The following is a 21,410-nucleotide window of genomic DNA, read 5'->3' on the forward strand; positions in this document are numbered from 1 at the left end:
CCTATGGTCTAAGGTGAACATTAGAGATGAACGAATCGAAGTTGACGAACCCGAATTCGTTACGAATTTCATGAAAAATTCGATTCACAACGAATGCGAATATCGCTTCATTAAACTCCATTTTACAGCGTTCCTGGCTATTGGAGACCTAAGATGGTGGATCCACATGTGAGTACATGGGGAAGAGGATTATGGGAGGGCGGGAAACAGTGGCGGGAATTAAGGTAGGCGGGCTGACCCTGAATCACATGTGAGATGCAGCCTATCAGTGTTCACTGACCCCTGTGATGTCACAGCCCTATATAATCGGCAGCCATCTTGTCTCTCTTCATTTCATCTATGCACTCAGATGGAGAGGACGGGACTGCGTGTGTGTGAATAGCTCATACCACAGCGTTACACTGCAACTGCTAGTCAGTGCTGGTCACATCAGCATTAGGGAAAGGCAGGAGTGCAGAGTGCTGTGCTGTTACACTGAGAAGGATCATTGATAGCTACACCTCCTATTCACGTTATTGAGCATTGCAGCAGAGAGGGGCAGATAGCTGTCAGCTGCCTCATACAGATCTCCAAGCTGCCTGAACTTTCTGAAGCATCTTATCTCCTCATTTTTCAGCCCAATTGAGTCAATTTTTTTTGCTCCACAAATCTTCTGCTGCTCAGAATTGTGTGACAGAGTGCAATTTAGGGTTTAATCCCTGGATTATTTTTTTTTGTGGTGCTGCACTGTTGGGTCCTGCTGCTGTTCAGAAATACGTGATTGTTCAGTGGACTGTAGTGCATTTGTACCATTTTGTACCTGTTAATCTGTCAAGGGGCTACATACTGGGCATGTCCAAACAATAGTATTCACCATAGTATTTTTTTTTAAATAGTTTTTTCTGCATATACAGAGTTTTTTCTGCGTATAGTTATGCACATTACTGCCCTCATCAGTGCATACCGCATAGGTACATCCAAGTATTGTACCATTTAGTACCTGTTAATCTGTTAAGGTGCTCCAAACCGTCAAAGTCCAAACAATAGTATTCACCAGCTGGTGTTTTACAAAAATACCGATTTTTTTTCTGCGTATAGTTACGCATATTACTGCCCTCACCAGTGCATACCGCATAGGTACATCCAAGTATTGTACCATTTAGTACCTGTTAAGCTGTCAAGGTGCTCCATACCGTCAAAGTCCAAACAATAGTATTCACCGGCTGGTGTTTTACAAAAATACAGTGTTTTTTCTGCGTATAGTTAGGCATATTACTGCCCTCATCAGTGCATACCGCATACGTACATCCAAGTATTGTACCATCTAGTACCTGTTAATCTGTCAAGGGCCTACATACTGTGAAAGGACAGCCGTAAGTAATCACCTGCTGCTGTTCTAGACAAATACTGTTTAACCCCTTAAGGACTCAGGGTTTTTCAGTTTTTGCATTTTCGTTTTTTCCTCCTTACCTTTTAAAAATCATAACCTTTTCAATTTTCCACCTAAAAATCCATATTATGGCTTATTTTTTGCATCACCAATTCTACTTTGCAGTTACATTAGTCATTTTACCCAAAAATTCACGGCGAAATGGAAAAAAAAATCATTGTGCGACAAAATCGAAGAAAAAACGCCATTTTTGTAACTATTGGGGGCTTCCGTTTCTACGCAGTGCATATTTCTGTAAAAATTACACGTTATCATTATTCTGTAGGTCCATACGATTAAAATGATACCCTACTTAATTATATTGGCTTGATTTTGTTGTACTTCTGGAAAAAATCATAACTACATGCAGGAAAATTTATATGTTTAAAAATGTCATCTTCTGACCCCTATAACTTTTTTATTTTTCCACGTACAGGGCGGTATGAGGATCAGTTTTTATCGGTACGATTTTTGTTTTGATCTGACATTTTGATTACTTTTTATTCATTTTTTAATATAAAAAGTGACCAAAAATACGCTTTTTTGGACTTTGGAATTTTTTTGCGCGTACGCCATTGACCGTGCGGTTTAATTAATGATATATTTTTATAGTTTGGACATTTATGCACGTGCCGTTTTATTTTTTTATGGGAAAAGGGGGGTGATTCAAACTTTTATTAGGGAAGGGTTTAAATGACCTTTATTAACACTTTTTTTAACTTTTTTTTTGCAGTGTTATAGGTCCAATAGGGACCTATAACACTACACACACTGATCTTTTACACAGATCACAGGCGTGTATTAACACGTCTGTGATCAGTGTTATCGGCGCTTGACTGCTCCTACCTGGATCTCAGGCACAGAGCAGTCATTCGTTGATCGGACACCGAGGAGGCAGCTAAGGGCGATTTCACCGCGGCGGTCCCGAACACCCCGACTGAGCAGCCGGGATACTTTCACTTTAGAAGCAGCGGTCAGCTTTGACTCACCGCTTCTAAAGGGTTAATACCGCACATTGCCGCGATCGGCGATGTGTGGTATTAGCCGCGGTTCCCGGCCGTTGATGAGCACCGGGACCGACGCGATGTGATACGGGGTCTCAGCGCGACCCCGCTTCATATCGCGATAGTCGGCGCAGGACGTAAATATACGTCCTGCGTCGTTAAGGGGTTAATCAAAAAAGTATGTTAAAATAAACAATTGCATAATATGTTTTGGATAAACTAGACCATGGCTGTCTATCAATTGATAAATGTAAAGTTGGAGTGACATGTTCCCCTTTTTACAAGGTAAACATACTGTACAAGGTCGTTCAATATGGGATTTAGCAAAAGAACTATAAAGTGTTGTTTTGTGTATTAACCCCTTAAGGACCAAGGACGTATGAGTACGTCCTTGGTCCCGCTCCCGTGATATAACGTGGGGTCCCACGGTGACCCCGCATCATATCACGGCAGGCCCGACGTCATAGTGAAGCCGGGACCCGCCTCTAATAGCGCGCAGCACTGATCACGGTGCCGCGCGCTATTAACCCTTTAGCCGCACGCTCAAAGCTGAGCCACGTGGCTGAAAGTGAAAGTAAAAGTGCCCGGCTAGCTCAGGGAGCTGTTCGGGATCGCCTGCAGTTCGATCGCCGATTGAATGCTTCAAGCCTGAGATCCAGGCTTGAGCAATCAATCGCCGAAAACACTGATCACTGATCTCTATGGAGATGCATTGAACAGTGTTAAAGATCAGTAAATGCAATGTTATAGCCCCCTATGGGGGCTGTAATATTGCAAAAGAAAAGTGTAAAAAAATCATTAACCCTTTGAATTATCCCTTCCCAAATAAAAGTTTGAATCACCCGGCATTTCCAATAATAAAAATATAAAAACAGTGTAAATAAAAACAAAAATAAACATATGTGGTAATGCGGAAATGTCCGAATTAAAAAAAATATACCACTAATTAAACCGCATGGTCAATGGTGTACGCGCAAAAAAATTTCATTGATCAAAAAGTCAGATCAATGCAAAAATGGTACCGACAAAAACTTCAGATCACGGTGCAAAAAATGAACCCTCATAGCGCCCTAAAAAATTTTTAGGTGCAAAATTTCAAGAGTTATGATTTTTTAAAGGTAAGGAGGAAAACGAAAGAGCAAAAACGGAAAAACGCCCGGTCCTTAAGGGGTTAAAAATCTATGTTGTATTGATACCAAACATTGTTATAAGGCAGCCACTAAAATAGAGTGTGAGCTATTTGAGGACAAAAATTCAATTTACTTGCCAAGAGTTAACCGCCTCTCGCATTAGAAGATACCCTTAACAATATGATATACATCAATGCCAGAAACAGTAGTATAATTTATTCGATTTCTGCCACAGTCTGTTTAAAACAAAATATAAACAACCGAAATGTCATATCAATTTTCTGATATTTAAGACTAAATCTAGATCTGTAATCAGGACAGAATGATGTCAGCCACTTTATATAGTCTTGATTTTAATCTGGATTAGGTTTACCTTGCAGGAAATCATAGGGTGGACATGCAGAGTCAGTAATCATTAGGGATCAAGTATTAAGCAACCACTTCATGTAAATGATAATGTTGGTTGATTGGTTAAATGGTTAAGCTGACAAATATCAGATGATAGGGATCGGTGGCAGGAAGAGGAATAGTAACACAAAATAATTGTTTGATTTCCAGCACACAAGAAAAGCATATTCATTTGCATTGGAAGTTGGTAGAAAACCATAGTTTATATCCCTGATATATTTAAATCATCATTTTTGACAAGGTAATTGACTGTTTATAAAAAAAAAATGGTATTGCTACAAAATCAAGGAAAATGGAAGTTCTGTAATACAGCAATTACTCACAAATGTTTATCTAAGTTCTCTAAAACACTTCATAATGCTAGCACTTCTACAATGTAAATGCAATGCCTCTTGCTTATTTGCCAGGCTATAACTGTACCATTAACTATAACAGAATAAATTATGTAAATTCTTCATGGTCTCTAGAAAACTGAGTTTTGTCAATTCTGACTTATTGCAATATCATTTCAAAACAGAAAGGTCAAGAGGCTACTTATACACTGCTCAAAAAAATTAAGGGAACGCTAAGATAACACATCCTAGATCTGAATAAATGAACTAATCATATGAAATACTTTTGTCTATACATAGTTGAATGTGTTGACAACAAAATCACACAAAAATTATCAATGGAAATCAAATTTATCAACCCATGGAGGGCTGAATATGGAGTCACACTCAAAATCAAAGTGGAAAACCACACTACAGGCTGATCCAAGATTGATGTACAGTCCTTAAAACAAGTCAAAATGAGGATCAGTAGTGTGTGTGGCCTCCACGTGCCCATATGACCTCCCTACAATGCCTGGGCATGCTCCTGATGAGGTGGCAGATGATCTCCTGAGGGATGTCCTCCCAGACCTGGACTATAGTATCCGCCAACTCCTGGACAGTCTGTGGTGCAACGTGGCATTGGTGGATGGAGCTAGACATGATGTCCCAGATGTGCTCAATCGGATTCAGGTCTGGGGAACGGGCGGGCCAGTCCATAGCATCAATACCTTCCTCTTGCAGGAACTGCTGACCCACTCCAGTCACATGAGGTCTAGCATTGTCTTACATTAGGAGGAACTCAGGGCTAATCGCACCAGCATATGGTCTCATAAGGGGTCTGAGGATCTCATCTTGTTACCTAATGGAAGCCAGGCTACCTGTGGCAAGCATATGGAGGGCTGTGTGGCCCCCCCAAAGAAATGCCACCCAACACCATTAGTGACCCACCGCCAAACCGGTCATGCTGGAGGATGTTGCAGACAGCAGAACGTTCTCCACAGCATCTCCAGACTCTGTCACGCCATTCACATGTGCTCAGTATGAACCTGCTTTCATCTGGGAAGAGCACAGGTTGCCAGTGGCGAATTTTCCAATCTTGGTGTTCTCTGGCAAAGGCCAAACATCCTGCACGATGTTGGGCTGTAAGCACAACCCCCACCTGCTGGAGGTCATTTTGCAGGGCTCTGGCAGTGCTCCCCTTGCTCCTCCTTACACAAAGGCGGAGGTAGCGGCCCTACTGCTGGGTTGTTGCCCTCCTACTGCCTCCTCCACATCTCCTGATGTACTGGCTTGTCTCCTGGTAGCACCTCCATTCTCTGGACACTATGCTGACAGGCACAACAAACCTTTTTGCCGCAACTCGCATTGATGTGCCATCCTGGATGCTGCACAACCTGAGCCACTTGTGTGGGTTGTAGACTCCGTCTCATGCTACCACTAGAGTGAAAGCACTGCCAGCATGCAAAAGGGACCAAAACATCAGCCAGAAAGCATAGGAACTGAGAAGTGGTCTGTGGTCACCAACTGCAAAACCACTCCTTTATTGGGGGTGTCTTGCTAATTGCCTATAATTTCCACCTGTTGTCTGTTCCATTTGCACAACAGCATGTGAAATTGATTGTCAATCGGTGTTGCTTCCTGAGTGGACAGTGTGATTTCACAGAAGTGTCATTGACTTGGAGTTACATTGTGTTGTTTAAGTGTTCCCTTTATTTTTTTGAGCAGTGTATATATATATTTAAGTCCACAGACATGGACAAAATTGTTGGTATCCTTCCGTTAAAGACGGAAAACCCCCACAATGCTCCACAAAATAAACTACAACTGACAACAGTAATAATGAATGAAACCACAAAGAAGATGGCGGCAGAGGAACGGCGCGATATACCAGGAAATTGGGGGAGCGAAAGGAAGATGAGTCCTCTTTATTGTTTTATTTTCTTGCATTTTGGAAAAAAATTCCTCTATAAGGCAACCACACATCTTTGACCCCATTTACAAATGTATTTTACAGTAAATAATAGGGCTGTTACGCCGAGCGCTCCGGGTCCCCGCTCCTCCCCGGAGCGCTCGCTACACTCTCCTCACTGCAGCGCTCCGGTCAGATCCACTGACCCGGGGCGCTGCGATACTGCCTCCAGCCGGGATGCGATTCGCGATGCGGGTAGCGCCCGCTCGCGATGCGCACCCCGGCTCCCGTACCTGACTCGCTCTCCGTCGGTCCTGTCCCGGCGCGCGCGGCCCCGCTCCTTAGGGCGCGCGCGCGCCGGGTCTTTGCGATTTAAAGGGCCACTGCGCCGCTGATTGGCGCAGTGGTTCCAATTAGTCTGATCACCTGTGCACTTCCCTATATCACCTCACTTCCCTTGCACTTCCTTGCCGGATCTTGTTGCCATCGTGCCAGTGAAAGCGTTTCCTTGTGTGTTCCTAGCCTGTGTTCCAGACCTCCTGCCGTTGCCCCTGACTACGATCCTTGCTGCCTGCCCCGACCTTCTGCTACGTCCGACCTTGCTTCTGTCTACTCCCTTGTACCGCGCCTATCTTCAGCAGCCAGAGAGGTGAGCCGTTGCTAGTGGATACGACCTGGTCACTACCGCCGCAGCAAGACCATCCCGCTTTGCGGCGGGCTCTGGTGAAAACCAGTAGTGACTTAGAACCGATCCACTAGCACGGTCCACGCCAATCCCTCTCCGGCACAGAGGATCCACTACCTGCCAGCCGGCATCGTGACAGTAGATCCGGCCATGGATCCCGCTGAAGTTCCTCTGCCAGTTGTCGCTGACCTCACCACGGTGGTCGCCCAGCAGTCACAACAGATAGCGCAACAAGGCCAACAGCTGTCTCAACTGACCGTTATGCTACAGCAGTTACTACCACAGCTTCAGCAATCATCTCCTCCGCCAGCTCCTGCACCTCCTCCGCAGCGAGTGGCCGCTCCTGGTCTACGCCTATCCTTGCCGGATAAATTTGATGGGGACTCTAAGTTTTGCCGTGGCTTTCTTTCCCAATGTTCCCTGCATCTGGAGATGATGTCGGACCAGTTTCCCACTGAAAGGTCTAAGGTGGCTTTCGTAGTCAGCCTTCTGTCTGGAAAAGCCCTGTCTTGGGCCACACCGCTCTGGGACCGCAATGACCCCGTCACTGCCTCTGTACACTCCTTCTTCTCGGAAATCCGAAGTGTCTTTGAGGAACCTGCCCGAGCCTCTTCTGCTGAGACTGCCCTGTTGAACCTGGTCCAGGGTAATTCTTCCGTTGGCGAGTATGCCGTACAATTCCGTACTCTTGCTTCAGAATTATCCTGGAATAATGAGGCCCTCTGCGCGACCTTTAAAAAAGGCCTATCCAGCAACATTAAAGATGTTCTGGCCGCACGAGAAATCCCTGCTAATCTACATGAACTCATTCACCTAGCCACTCGCATTGACATGCGTTTTTCCGAAAGGCGTCAGGAGCTCCGCCAAGATATGGACTCTGTTCGCACGAGGCGTTTCTTCTCCTCGGCTCCTCTCTCCTCTGGTCCCCTGCAATCCGTTCCTGTGCCTCCCGCCGTGGAGGCTATGCAGGTCGACCGGTCTCGCCTGACACCTCTAGAGAGGACACGACGCCGCATGGAGAACCTCTGCCTGTACTGTGCTAGTACCGAACACTTCCTGAGGGATTGTCCTATCCGTCCTCCCCGCCTGGAAAGACGTACGCTGACTCCGCACAAAGGTGAGACAGTCCTTGATGTCTACTCTGCTTCTCCACGTCTTACTGTGCCTGTGCGGATGTCTGCCTCTGCCTTCTCCTTCTCTACTATGGCCTTCTTGGACTCTGGTTCTGCAGGAAATTTTATTTTGGCCTCTCTCGTCAACAGGTTCAACATCCCAGTGACCAGTCTCGCCAGACCCCTTTACATCAATTGTGTAAACAATGAAAGATTGGACTGTACCATACGTTTCCGCACGGAGCCCCTTCTAATGAGCATCGGATCTCATCACGAGAGGATTGAACTTTTGGTCCTCCCCAATTGCACTTCTGAAATTCTCCTTGGACTTCCCTGGCTTCAACTTCATTCCCCAACCCTGGATTGGTCCACTGGGGAGATCAAGAGTTGGGGGCCCTCTTGTTCCAAGGACTGTCTAAAACCGGTTCCCAGTAACCCTTGCCGTGACTCTGTGGTTCCTCCAGTAACCGGTCTCCCTAAGGCCTATATGGACTTTGCGGATGTTTTTTGCAAAAAACAAGCTGAGACTCTACCTCCTCACAGGCCTTATGATTGTCCTATCGACCTCCTCCCGGGCACTACTCCACCCCGGGGCAGAATTTATCCTCTGTCCGCCCCAGAGACTCTTGCCATGTCTGAATACGTCCAGGAAAATTTGAAAAAGGGCTTTATCCGTAAATCCTCCTCTCCTGCCGGAGCCGGATTTTTCTTTGTGTCCAAAAAAGATGGCTCCCTACGTCCTTGCATTGACTACCGCGGTCTTAATAAAATCACGGTTAAGAACCGCTACCCCCTACCCCTCATCTCTGAACTCTTTGATCGCCTCCAAGGTGCCCACATCTTTACTAAACTGGACTTAAGAGGTGCTTATAATCTCATCCGCATCAGAGAGGGGGATGAATGGAAAACGGCATTTAACACTAGAGATGGACACTTTGAGTATCTGGTCATGCCCTTTGGCCTGTGCAACGCCCCTGCCGTCTTCCAAGACTTTGTTAATGAAATTTTTCGTGATCTTTTATACTCCTGTGTTGTTGTATATCTGGACGATATCCTGATTTTTTCTGCCAATCTAGAAGAACACCGCCAGCATGTCCGTATGGTTCTTCAGAGACTTCGTGACAATCAACTCTATGCCAAAATTGAGAAATGTCTGTTTGAATGCCAATCTCTTCCTTTTCTAGGATACTTGGTCTCTGGCCAGGGACTACAAATGGATCCAGACAAACTCTCTGCCGTCTTAGATTGGCCACGCCCCTCCGGACTCCGTGCTATCCAACGCTTTTTGGGGTTCGCCAATTATTACAGGCAATTTATTCCACATTTTTCTACCGTTGTGGCCCCTATCGTGGCTTTAACCAAAAAAAATGCCGATCCCAAGTCTTGGCCTCCTCAAGCGGAAGACGCCTTTAAACGACTCAAGTCTGCCTTTTCTTCGGCTCCCGTGCTCTCCAGACCTGACCCTTCCAAACCCTTCCTATTGGAGGTTGATGCCTCCTCAGTGGGAGCTGGAGCTGTTCTTCTACAAAAAAATTCTTCCGGGCATGCTGTCACTTGTGGTTTTTTTTCTAGGACCTTCTCTCCGGCGGAGAGGAACTACTCCATCGGGGATCGAGAGCTTCTAGCCATCAAATTAGCACTTGAGGAATGGAGGCATCTGCTGGAGGGATCAAGATTTCCAGTTATTATTTACACCGATCACAAGAACCTCTCCTACCTCCAGTCTGCCCAACGGCTGAATCCTCGCCAGGCCCGGTGGTCTCTGTTCTTTGCCCGATTTAATTTTGAAATTCACTTTCGGCCTGCCGATAAGAACATTAGGGCCGATGCTCTCTCTCGTTCCTCGGATGCTTCGGAAGTTGAACTCTCTCCGCAACACATCATTCCTCCTGACTGCCTGATTTCCACTTCTCCAGCCTCCATCAGGCAAACTCCTCCAGGAAAGACCTTTGTTTCTCCACGCCAACGCCTCGGAATCCTCAAATGGGGTCACTCCTCCCATCTCGCAGGTCATGTGGGCATCAAGAAATCTGTGCAACTCATCTCCCGCTTCTATTGGTGGCCGACTCTGGAGACGGATGTTGTGGACTTTGTGCGAGCCTGCACTATCTGTGCCCGGGATAAGACTCCTCGCCAGAAGCCCGCTGGTTTTCTTCATCCCCTGCCTGTCCCCGAACAGCCTTGGTCTCTGATTGGTATGGATTTTATTACTGATTTACCCCCTTCCCGTGGCAACACTGTTATTTGGGTGGTCGTTGATCGATTCTCCAAAATGGCACATTTCATCCCTCTTCCTGGTCTTCCTTCAGCGCCTCAGTTGGCTAAACAATTTTTTGTACACATTTTTCGTCTTCACGGGTTGCCTACGCAGATCGTCTCGGATAGAGGCGTCCAATTCGTGTCTAAATTCTGGAGGGCTCTCTGTAAACAACTCAAGATTAAATTAAATTTTTCTTCTGCATATCATCCCCAATCCAATGGACAAGTAGAAAGAATTAACCAGGTCTTGGGTGATTATTTACGACATTTTGTTTCCTCCCGCCAGGATGACTGGGCAGATCTCCTTCCATGGGCCGAATTCTCGTATAACTTCAGAGTCTCTGAATCTTCCTCCAAATCCCCATTTTTCGTGGTGTACGGCCGTCACCCTCTTCCCCCCCTCCCTACCCCCTTGCCCTCTGGTCTGCCCGCTGTGGATGAAATTTCTCGTGACCTTTCCATCATATGGAGAGAGACCCAAAATTCTCTCTTACAGGCTTCATCACGCATGAAGAAGTTCGCGGATAAGAAAAGAAGAGCTCCTCCCATTTTTTCCCCTGGAGACAAGGTATGGCTCTCCGCTAAATATGTCCGCTTCCGTGTCCCTAGCTACAAGTTGGGACCACGCTATCTTGGTCCTTTCAAAATTTTGTGCCAGATTAATCCTGTCTCTTACAAACTTATTCTTCCTCCTTCTCTTCGTATTCTTAATGCCTTTCACGTTTCTCTTCTTAAACCACTCATCATCAACCGTTTCTCTCCCAAATCTGTTCCTCCCACTCCTGTTTCCGGCTCCTCGGACATCTTCTCCGTCAAAGAGATTCTGGCATCAAAAAAGGTCAGAGGGAAAACCTTTTTTTTAGTGGATTGGGAGGGTTGTGGTCCAGAAGAGAGATCCTGGGAACCTGAGGACAATATCCTAGACAAAAGTCTGCTCCTCAGGTTCTCAGGCTATAAGAAGAGGGGGAGACCCAAGGGGGGGGGTACTGTTACGCCGAGCGCTCCGGGTCCCCGCTCCTCCCCGGAGCGCTCGCTACACTCTCCTCACTGCAGCGCTCCGGTCAGATCCACTGACCCGGGGCGCTGCGATACTGCCTCCAGCCGGGATGCGATTCGCGATGCGGGTAGCGCCCGCTCGCGATGCGCACCCCGGCTCCCGTACCTGACTCGCTCTCCGTCGGTCCTGTCCCGGCGCGCGCGGCCCCGCTCCTTAGGGCGCGCGCGCGCCGGGTCTTTGCGATTTAAAGGGCCACTGCGCCGCTGATTGGCGCAGTGGTTCCAATTAGTCTGATCACCTGTGCACTTCCCTATATCACCTCACTTCCCTTGCACTTCCTTGCCGGATCTTGTTGCCATCGTGCCAGTGAAAGCGTTTCCTTGTGTGTTCCTAGCCTGTGTTCCAGACCTCCTGCCGTTGCCCCTGACTACGATCCTTGCTGCCTGCCCCGACCTTCTGCTACGTCCGACCTTGCTTCTGTCTACTCCCTTGTACCGCGCCTATCTTCAGCAGCCAGAGAGGTGAGCCGTTGCTAGTGGATACGACCTGGTCACTACCGCCGCAGCAAGACCATCCCGCTTTGCGGCGGGCTCTGGTGAAAACCAGTAGTGACTTAGAACCGATCCACTAGCACGGTCCACGCCAATCCCTCTCCGGCACAGAGGATCCACTACCTGCCAGCCGGCATCGTGACAAGGGCTTTGTTTTTATGTGTCCATGTAAATTCTTGTTGGAGAATATTTATTTATATACTTTTTTTACCTACAATACATTTATAGATTGATATAGTTCTATGAATAGTATGCATCATAAATATGTAGCAATATTAGTTAGAGAGAGTGGATTCTACACATCTATTCCAGCCCAAGAACACCGAAAAAGCCAGGGATATTCCTGTCTTGTACTGATTCTTATTAGTCCCCTATCTGGTTTGTGTAAAAACAGGGAATGGGCAATGATCTATTCTTCTCTAGCTTGTAAAACAATGCTAAAAATAGCAGTATTAAGTGAGGCCACAGTTAATATTAAGCATCATTTCCAAATTCCATTGTGGTCATCATGACAAAACACACTTTTGAAATCTGCTTTATCTACAATCTGCTTAATTAAACCAATCTTCTGGATTGCAGTAGAACTTCATCTGTTCACATCGGACAGTGCTTCAATGTATTACCTAGAAGAGTTATAGATGCTGTGGGGTCTCCTGAGAAAAAGTAGGCTTATTATAGGATACGTTTCTAAGCATTGGCACAGCGCTGCAGTCATTTTTGTGCTTGCCATATTTTATATCTGTCATAAAATAGAATTGATATATTCTTACCAAGAATTAAATACAGTAGGCAAAGAATTGCCGGTGTGTATAGGCTCCATTGTGCCTCCAACACAGTTTTGATCTGTGGAAGCATGGACTCGACAAGGCCTTAAAGGCAGGCCCGTTGCTACCGGACCGGCAAACCAAGCAATTGCTTGGGGCCCCGAGCTGGCTGGGGGCCCCGAGCAGAGCCGGTGCACATCCAGTTGCGACGGGGCACTTCGGGGGGCCCGCACATTTCAATTAAATTACCTTTGTAGGGCGCGGGCCCCTTAAGAAACAAAGTGCAGGGCCGGCACCGGACAGGTCAGGGGCTGATGGGAGTAGAGACGTCACGTGCCCCGCGCAGTCACGCACGTCCACTCCGATCACCTGACCTGTCCTTGCTTACGTTCCTACGCGAACCTCCAGCATCCTCCTCATGCAGTGACAGGAGCAGCAGAAGACTCACGCTGCTGCAACGATCCGCAGCAGGGTAAGTTATCTGGCCGGGGGGGGGGGGGGGAGGTTGGGTCGGGGGATTGTATGGTGGTTAGGGGACTACATTGGTGATGAGAGGTGTGTGTGTGTGTGTGTGTGTGTGGGGGGGGGTGTTATGGGGGTAATAAGAGGTGCAGGGGGGTGTTATGGGGGTGATAAGATGTGCACGGGGGGGTGTTAAGGGGGTGATAAGAGGTGCAGGGGGGTGTTATGGGGGTGATAAGAGGTGCAGTAGGGGTGTTATGGGGGGTGATAAGAGGTGCAGGGGGGGGGGGTTTGAGGGGGATAAGAGGTGCAGGGGGGTGTTATGGGGGTGATAAGAGGTGCAGGGGGGTGTTATGGGGGTGATAAGAGGTGCAGGGGGGTGTTATGAGGGTGATAAAAGGTGCAGGGGGTGTGTTATGGGGGTGATAAGAGGTGCAGGGAGGGTGTTATGAGGGTGATAAGAGGTGCAGGGGGGTGTTATGGGGTGATAAGAGGTGCAGGGGGGTGTTATGGGGTGATAAGAGGTGCAGTAGGGGTGTTATGGGGGTGATAAAAGGTGCAGTAGGGGTGTTATGGGGGTGATAAGAGGTGCAGGGGGGGTGTTATGAGGGTGATAAGAGGTGCAGGGGGGGTGTTATGGGGGTGATAAGAGGTGCAGTAGGGGTGTTATGGGGTTGATAAGAGGGGCAGTAGGGGTGTTATGGGGGTGATAAGGGGTGCAGGGGTCTAATGGGGAATGTTATGGGGGTGTTATGGGGGTGATGAGAGGTGCAGGGGGGAGTGTTATGGGGGTCATGAGAGGTGCAGGGGGGTTATGGGGGTCATGAGAGGTGCAGGGGGGTGTTATGGGGGTCATGAGAGGTGCAGGGGGTGTTATGAGGGTGATAAGAGATGCAGGGAGGGGTGTTATGGGGGTGATGAGAGGTGCCCCCCCTGCACCTCTCCTCATCAACCCCCCCCCCATAACCCCCCCTGGTTATAGTAGTATTTTATTCAGGGTACAGTGTATGGCAGTATTATATTCAGGGTACAGTGTGGGGCAGTATTTTATTTAAGGTACAGTGTGGGGCAGTATTTTATTTAGTGGGTACAGTGAATAGCAGTATTATATTCAGGGTACAGTGTGTGGCAGTATTATATTCAGGGTACAGTGTGGGGCAGTATTATATTTAGTGGGTACAGTGTATAGCAGTATCATATTCAGGGTACAGTGTATGGCAGTATTATATTCAGGGTACAGTGTATGGCAGTATTATATTCAGGGTACAGTGTGTGGCAGTATTATATTCAGGGTACAGTGTGGGGCATGATTATATTTAGTGGGTACAGTGTGTAGCAGTGTTATATTCAGGGTACAGTGTATAGCAGTTTTATATTCAGGGTACAGTGTGTGGCAGTATTATGTTCAGGGTACAGTGTGTGGCAGGATTATATTTAGTGGGTTAAGTGTATAGAAGTATTATATTCAGGGTACAGTGTGGGGCAGTATTTTATTTAGGGTACAGTGTGGGGCAGTATTATATTCAGGGTACAGTGTGGGGCAGTATTATATTCAGGGTACAGTGTGGGGCAGTATTATATTCAGGGTACAGTGTGGGGCAGTATTATGTTCAGGGTACAGTGTGTGGCAGGATTATATTTAGTGGGTTAAGTGTATAGCAGTATTATATTCAGGGTACAGTGTGGGGCAGTATTTTATTTAGGGTACAGTGTGGGGCAGTATTATATTCAGGGTACAGTGTGGGGCAGTATTATATTCAGGGTACAGTGTGGGGCAGTATTATATTCAGGGTACAGTGAGTGGCAGTATTATATTTAGTTGGTACAGTGTGTGGCAGTTTTATATTCAGGGTACAGTGTGTGGCAGTATTATATTTAGTGGGTACAGTGTATGGCAGTATTGTATTCAGAGGTACAGTGTGTGGCAGTATTATATTCAGGGTACAGTGTATAGCAGTATTATGTTCAGGGTACATTGTGTGGCAGGATTATATTTAGTGGGTACAGTGTATAGCAGTATTATATTCAGGGTACAGAGTGGGGCAGGATTATATTTAGGGTTCACTTTCTGGCAAGGTTATAATGATTACTGTCTTCATGCAGAGGATGAGGATCTGCTGACAAAGTGAGGAGCCAATGATGTTTGGATGTCAGACTCTGCAGAGAAGATGGAGATGGAGGAAGACCTGGTCTCTGGACCCGATGAAGAAGAAAAGATAACAGAGAAGATGTCACTCAAGGCAGAAGACGTCACTCAGGTCACTGATATCATTGTGTATTCTCCTGACTGTCCCATCAGAGCTGTAGTCACTTGTAAGTTCTGCAGTGATGATGGGTAAAACTGTGTCCAATCTGTCTCTCCAGCTGTTACAAAACTTCAACTCCCATTGCCAGAGGCTCTTCAGACATGATGGGAGTTTTAGCTTTCCAACAGCTTGAGAACCACTTCAACCGAGGTGATCGGTGGGGGTCTCAGCATTTAGACCCTCACCAAAAAAAATGGCCCTGGGGGGGGGGGGGGGGGGTGGACAGGGGGTATGGGTAGGGAACACTGCTGCACCTAATGTGGGGGGAGCACTGCCTGCCTAATGTGGGGGGAACTCTGCCTGCCTACTAAGGGGGAACACTGCCTGCCTAATGTGGGGAACACTGCCAACCTAATGTGGGGAGAACTATGCTGCACCTAATGTGGGGGTAACTCTGCTGCACCTAATGTGCATCGTATCGACGTTCGCTCACGTTGCGCTCCCAGAATTCAAGGGCCAGCGTTACTATGTCCTGACGCCGGCCCTAGAGCGTGACGTGCGTGAACATCAAAGGGGGGGGGGGGGCCTCCATGTCCATTTTGCTTGGGGCCCCCAAATTCCTTCAAACGGCCCTGCTTAAAGGGTGTTCTGTTGTATCTGGCACTAATATATTAGTAGCAGATCCTTCAAGTCCTATAAATTGTGAGGTGGGGTCTTCATGGATCAGATTATTTTTTTAGCTCATCCAACAGGATATTTAAAGGGGTTGTCCAGAAATAGAAAAACATAGCTAGTTTCTTTAAAAAAAAACAGCTCCATGTCTGTCCCCAACTTGGCTCCATTCACTTCAATGGAACTGAGCTGCAGAAGCACACCCAACCTGGAGACAGAAAAACTGAGCTAATTTCTTTCAAAAACAGTTCCCCTTCGATTCCTAGATAAGCCCTTTAATGCTTTGCAATATTCATCAAAACATTTCTGTACAACTTTTCTTTGTGGCAGGACATTGAGGGGAAATTTATCAAAACCTATGTAGAGGGAAAGTGGTGCATTTGCCTACAGTAACCAATTAGGTTGTTCATTTAATGTTTCATCAAACATCCAATAGATTGCTATGGGCAATTGCTCCATTTTTCCTCTGTGCAGGTTTTGATAAATCTCCCCCATTATCCAGCTGGGTCCCCCGTGATCTCCAGAATGGAGCCCCGGCTCTCTCAGCTGTATGAAGCGATAGATGGCATGTGCAATCTGCTGCTCTGTGCATAATCTATTGAAGCGCCAGAGATAACAGAATATAGGTATCTCTAGCACTCTGATTGACAATGCATGGAGCGGTAGACAGCACATTCCCTCTACCATCCCATACAGCTAAGAGAGCCAGTGCCCTGTTCTAGAGATCCTGGTGGGTCACCCGGACTCCCCATGATCAGACACTTGTTCCCTATTCTGTGAACAGGGGGTCATTGTTTTTGGTTGGAGAACCCCTTTAAAGAGAATAAACAAGATCAGACAGTTTTTGTCTCAGACAGATTGATAAATCTAGTCCATTGAGTTATATATTTTAGAATATAGAAAAAGAAAACTCTGGAATGTAGAATGTGAAAAACATTGTTTACTTTGTTCTGGGGAATTTGATTCTAGTGTTAAACACTGCTAATAAGGTTATAAACACTTCAAACTACAATGGCTGCTTAGAAGCAATATAATACATTAAAATACATTAATTCAACATATCTTACAAATATTTTGAGTACAGCCATGAAAGGTTTTTAGAGCAATGTAAAGAATAGATTAGCTTCAATTAAAGAGATTTCTTCTATTAATATTGAAGGACATAAGTTAACAAGTGGCTGGTAAAAATGCTTGCAGGCCTTGGTAATTTAAACAATTATTATATAAAGCTAATCTATCTTTATGTGTGAGGCAACAAATGGAAAAGAAGACAAGATATTTCCCAAAGTGCTTAGAAGCCCACCAGAGAGTCTGGGAACAGGATAAAAAATGGTGCATTTTAACATGGCTTTCAATGTACAATTCATGTCAGTGGAGGAACTTTTCTATAACTATAATGACTAGTAATCTCCTTTAAGTAGTTGCATTATGGCTCTTGTGTGGATGGTTTACAAGTTGGATAGTTTAGCTTATCTCTTTGTCTAATGGCTGCACTAATACTTATGATGCAGAAGACTTTATCATTCATTTAATGATAACATCATTTTCCAAACACCATTACATTTTACATGTTATTTGGTTGTCAAAGTGAAGTAGGGACCATTTTAAAAATGCTGGTAATGTACATGTAGCAGTTTCCTAATGCAATATAATCCTGTCCACGGCTGCAACCTCCAGAAATCACTTGCGAACTTTGGGGACATGACAGCAAATGTTTAGTACCAGTGCAGTACCACAGCAGGGGAAAGGAAGAATTCAAAAAGCATCACAGTGCAGGCATTATATCGCTAGCCGCAGTGATGTCCAACTCAGCCTGTGATAGGCTGAGCGCATTGTCATGTACGGAGCCCGGGTAGCAGGGAGAAGGCAGGGCCTGAGCTTCTTACATGACAGTGCACTCAGCCTATCATTGGCCAAGGCGGGACACCGCTGCGGCCGGCGATACGCTGCCTGCACTGTGACGTTTTGAGCCTGAGAAGCCAGAAGCCAGCAGAACCGGATGAACAGGATGCTGACATCTCCGGAACGGGGGAACGTAGAAAGGTGAGTTAAAGTTTTTTTTTCATGTTTTTGCAGCCCGGGCACAGGGTAAATTAAAAAATTTACACCGCAGTTCTCCTTTAAAGTTGAAAGTGACTGCCCATGCTAGGACTGCAGTTAAAAATCAGGAGCATAGAATTGGATTAAAATTGTAAATTAGATTACAGTAGCAACTGGTATTACAAACATTATATTCTCAACATGAGCTAGACAGGCCATGGCCATGATTTGTTAAATTTATTCTAAAACTCGCTTAGGCTAGGTTCAAATCAGCATTAGAAGCTCTGTTACGAAGCTCCATTTGTTGATTCCGTTATAATAACGGGACTATAGCAGAGAGAAAAAAATGTCTCCACCAAAATTATGTAAAATAGCAGAAATCTAACAAAACCCAGACGGACCCCAATTAAAGTGAATAGGAGCTGTCCGGGTTCCATTGATGCCTGCTCCCACAACCTCTGTCACAGCCCCGTCATCAGCTGTTGTAATGGAGATCCACAACACTAATGTGAACATAGCCTTAACTATTCGATATTATTTATTTTCATAAATTTTATCAGTGTTCCCCAACCTGGTTCTCCAGCTGGGGCAAAACTATTGCAGGAGACTCGCCACTTTATGAAGATCATTTTTTTACTTTTCTTTTTCTTTTCATCTTTCTAAAAAAAACAATATGTTAAGAAGTCAGAAGTATGAATAATAATAGCAATAATAATCTTTATTTGTGTAGCACAAACATATTCTGCAGTATTTTCCATTACATAGGGGACATACACAGACAAACTGGCATTACAAGTACACAAGAGTGACAAAATAGTAATTCAAACAATAGGAGCGAGGGCCTTGCTCATAAAAGGTGGAAAGTGTTTTATTTGTACAATGGTTCAATCATTTGAAAGAATAGGGGAGCACATGCAAATTCGCATCAGTCATTCATCCAGTATTGCTGTATGTATGCATGGAAACTATTTTTTTATTGCAAACATTTCAAAAACTAGAACAGTTAATAGAATAAAACAATGTAACACAAACAATATAAAACTGATAAGTAATGTAGATTTAAGTTGCACTTTTTTTATGCTAGCATGTATAAAAGCTATTTCTGTCTGTTTTTTTTTTTACAGATTATAGGGACAGTCCTATAGAAATATCACTGTGAAACTACAAGTGAACCCTTTCAAAAAGAGCACTCTTTGAGAAGACCCCCTTTTTGTCTAGACAGCTTTTTTGCAGAGATGAGATGGAGAGCCATGCTTTGTAACAGAATCAGAAACAAAAAACTGAATAAAAGGAGCGGACACCCCACTTTTCTTTGACCATGCCACAGGTTATAACAGTGTAATACTTCAAATGATTTACTTCTCCAAGGGGAGCTCGGTCCCTATGTTCCGCCCGTGCCGGCTTGCTTGCAAAGTCACACTCACAGCCTCCTCCTTGTCACGATGCCGGCTGGCAGGAGGTGGATCCTCTGTGCCAGAGAGGGATTGGCGTGGACCGTGCTAGTGGACCGGTTGTAAGTTACTACTGGTGTTCACCAGAGCCCGCCGCAAAGCGGGATGGTCTTGCTGCGGCGGTAGTAACCATGTCGTATCCACTAGCAACGGCTCAACCTCTCTGACTGCTGAAGATAGGCGCGGTACAAGGGAGTAGACAAAAGCAAGGTCGGACGTAGCAGAAGGTCGGGGCAGGCAGCAAGGATCGTAGTCAGGGGCAACGGCAGGAGGTCTGGAACACAGGCTAGGAACACACAAGGGAACGCTTTCACTAGGCACAAGGGCAACAAGATCCGGCGAGGGAGTGCAGGGGAAGTGAGTGATACATAGGGAGTGCACAGGTGAAGACACTAATTGGAACCACTGCGCCAATCAGTGGCGCAGTGGCCCTTTAAATCGCAGAGACCCGGCGCGCGCGCGCCCTAGGGAGCGGGGCCGCGCGCGCCGGGACAGGACCGAGGGAGAGCGAGTCAGGTACGGAAGCCGGGATGCGCATCGCGAGCGGGCGCCACCCGCATCGCGAATCGCATCCCGGCTGGAGGCGGTATTGCAGCGCACCCGGTCAGTGGATCTGACCGGGGCGCTGCCGTAGCGAAGATGTTGCGAGCGCTCCGGGGAGGAGCGGGGACCCGGAGCGCTCGGCGTAACAGTACCCCCCCCCTTGGGTCTCCCCCTCTTCTTAGAGCCTGAGAACCTGAGGACCAGACTTTTATCTAGGATATTGTCCTCAGGTTCCCAGGATCTCTCTTCAGGACCACAGCCCTCCCAGTCCACTAAAAAAAAGTTTTTCCTCTGACCTTTTTGGAGGCCAGTATCTCCTTTACGGTGAAGATGTCTGAAGAACCGGAGACAGGAGTAGGAGAAATAAGTTTGGGAGAGAAACGGTTGATGATGAGTGGTTTAAGAAGAGAGACATTAAAGGCATTAGGGATACGAAGAGAAGGAAGAAGAAGAAGTTTGTAAGAGACAGGATTAATTTGGCACAAGATTTTGAAAGGACCAAGATAGCGTGGTCCCAATTTGTAGCTGGGAACACGGAAGCGGACATATTTAGCGGAGAGCCATACCTTGTCTCCGGGAGAAAAAATGGGGGGAGCTCTTCTTTTCTTATCAGCAAACTTCTTCATGCGTGATGAAGCCTGTAAGAGAGAATTTTGGGTCTCTTTCCATATGGTGGAAAGATCACGAGTTATTTCATTCACAGCGGGCAAACCAGAGGGCAAGGGAGTAGGGAGGGGGGGAAGAGGGTGACGGCCGTACACCACGAAAAATGGGGATTTGGAAGAAGATTCAGAGACTCTGAAGTTGTACGAGAATTCGGCCCATGGAAGAAGATCTGCCCAGTCATCCTGGCGGGAGGAAACAAAATGCCGTAAATAATCACCCAGGACCTGGTTAATTCTTTCTACTTGCCCATTGGATTGAGGATGATAAGCAGAAGAAAAGTTTAATTTAATCTTGAGTTGTTTACAGAGAGCCCTCCAGAATTTTGACACGAATTGGACGCCTCTATCCGAGACGATCTGCGTGGGCAACCCGTGAAGACGAAAAATGTGTACAAAAAATTGTTTTGCCAACTGAGGCGCTGAAGGAAGACCAGGAAGAGGAATAAAATGTGCCATCTTGGAAAATCGATCAACGACCACCCAAACAACAGTGTTGCCACGGGATGGGGGTAAGTCTGTAATAAAGTCCATACCAATCAGAGACCAAGGCTGTTCGGGGACAGGCAGAGGATGAAGAAGACCAGCAGGCTTCTGGCGAGGAGTCTTATCCCGGGCACAGACAGTGCAGGCCCGCACAAAATCAACAACATCCGTTTCCAGAGTCGGCCACCAATAGAAACGAGAGATAAGTTGCAAGGATTTCTTGATGCCCGCATGGCCTGCGAGATGGGAGGAGTGACCCCATTTGAGGATTCCGAGGCGTTGGCGTGGAGAGACGAAGGTCTTCCCT

The sequence above is a fragment of the Hyla sarda genome, chromosome 3, assembly GCF_029499605.1.
Source record: "Hyla sarda isolate aHylSar1 chromosome 3, aHylSar1.hap1, whole genome shotgun sequence".
Taxonomy (NCBI): Eukaryota; Metazoa; Chordata; class Amphibia; order Anura; family Hylidae; genus Hyla; species Hyla sarda.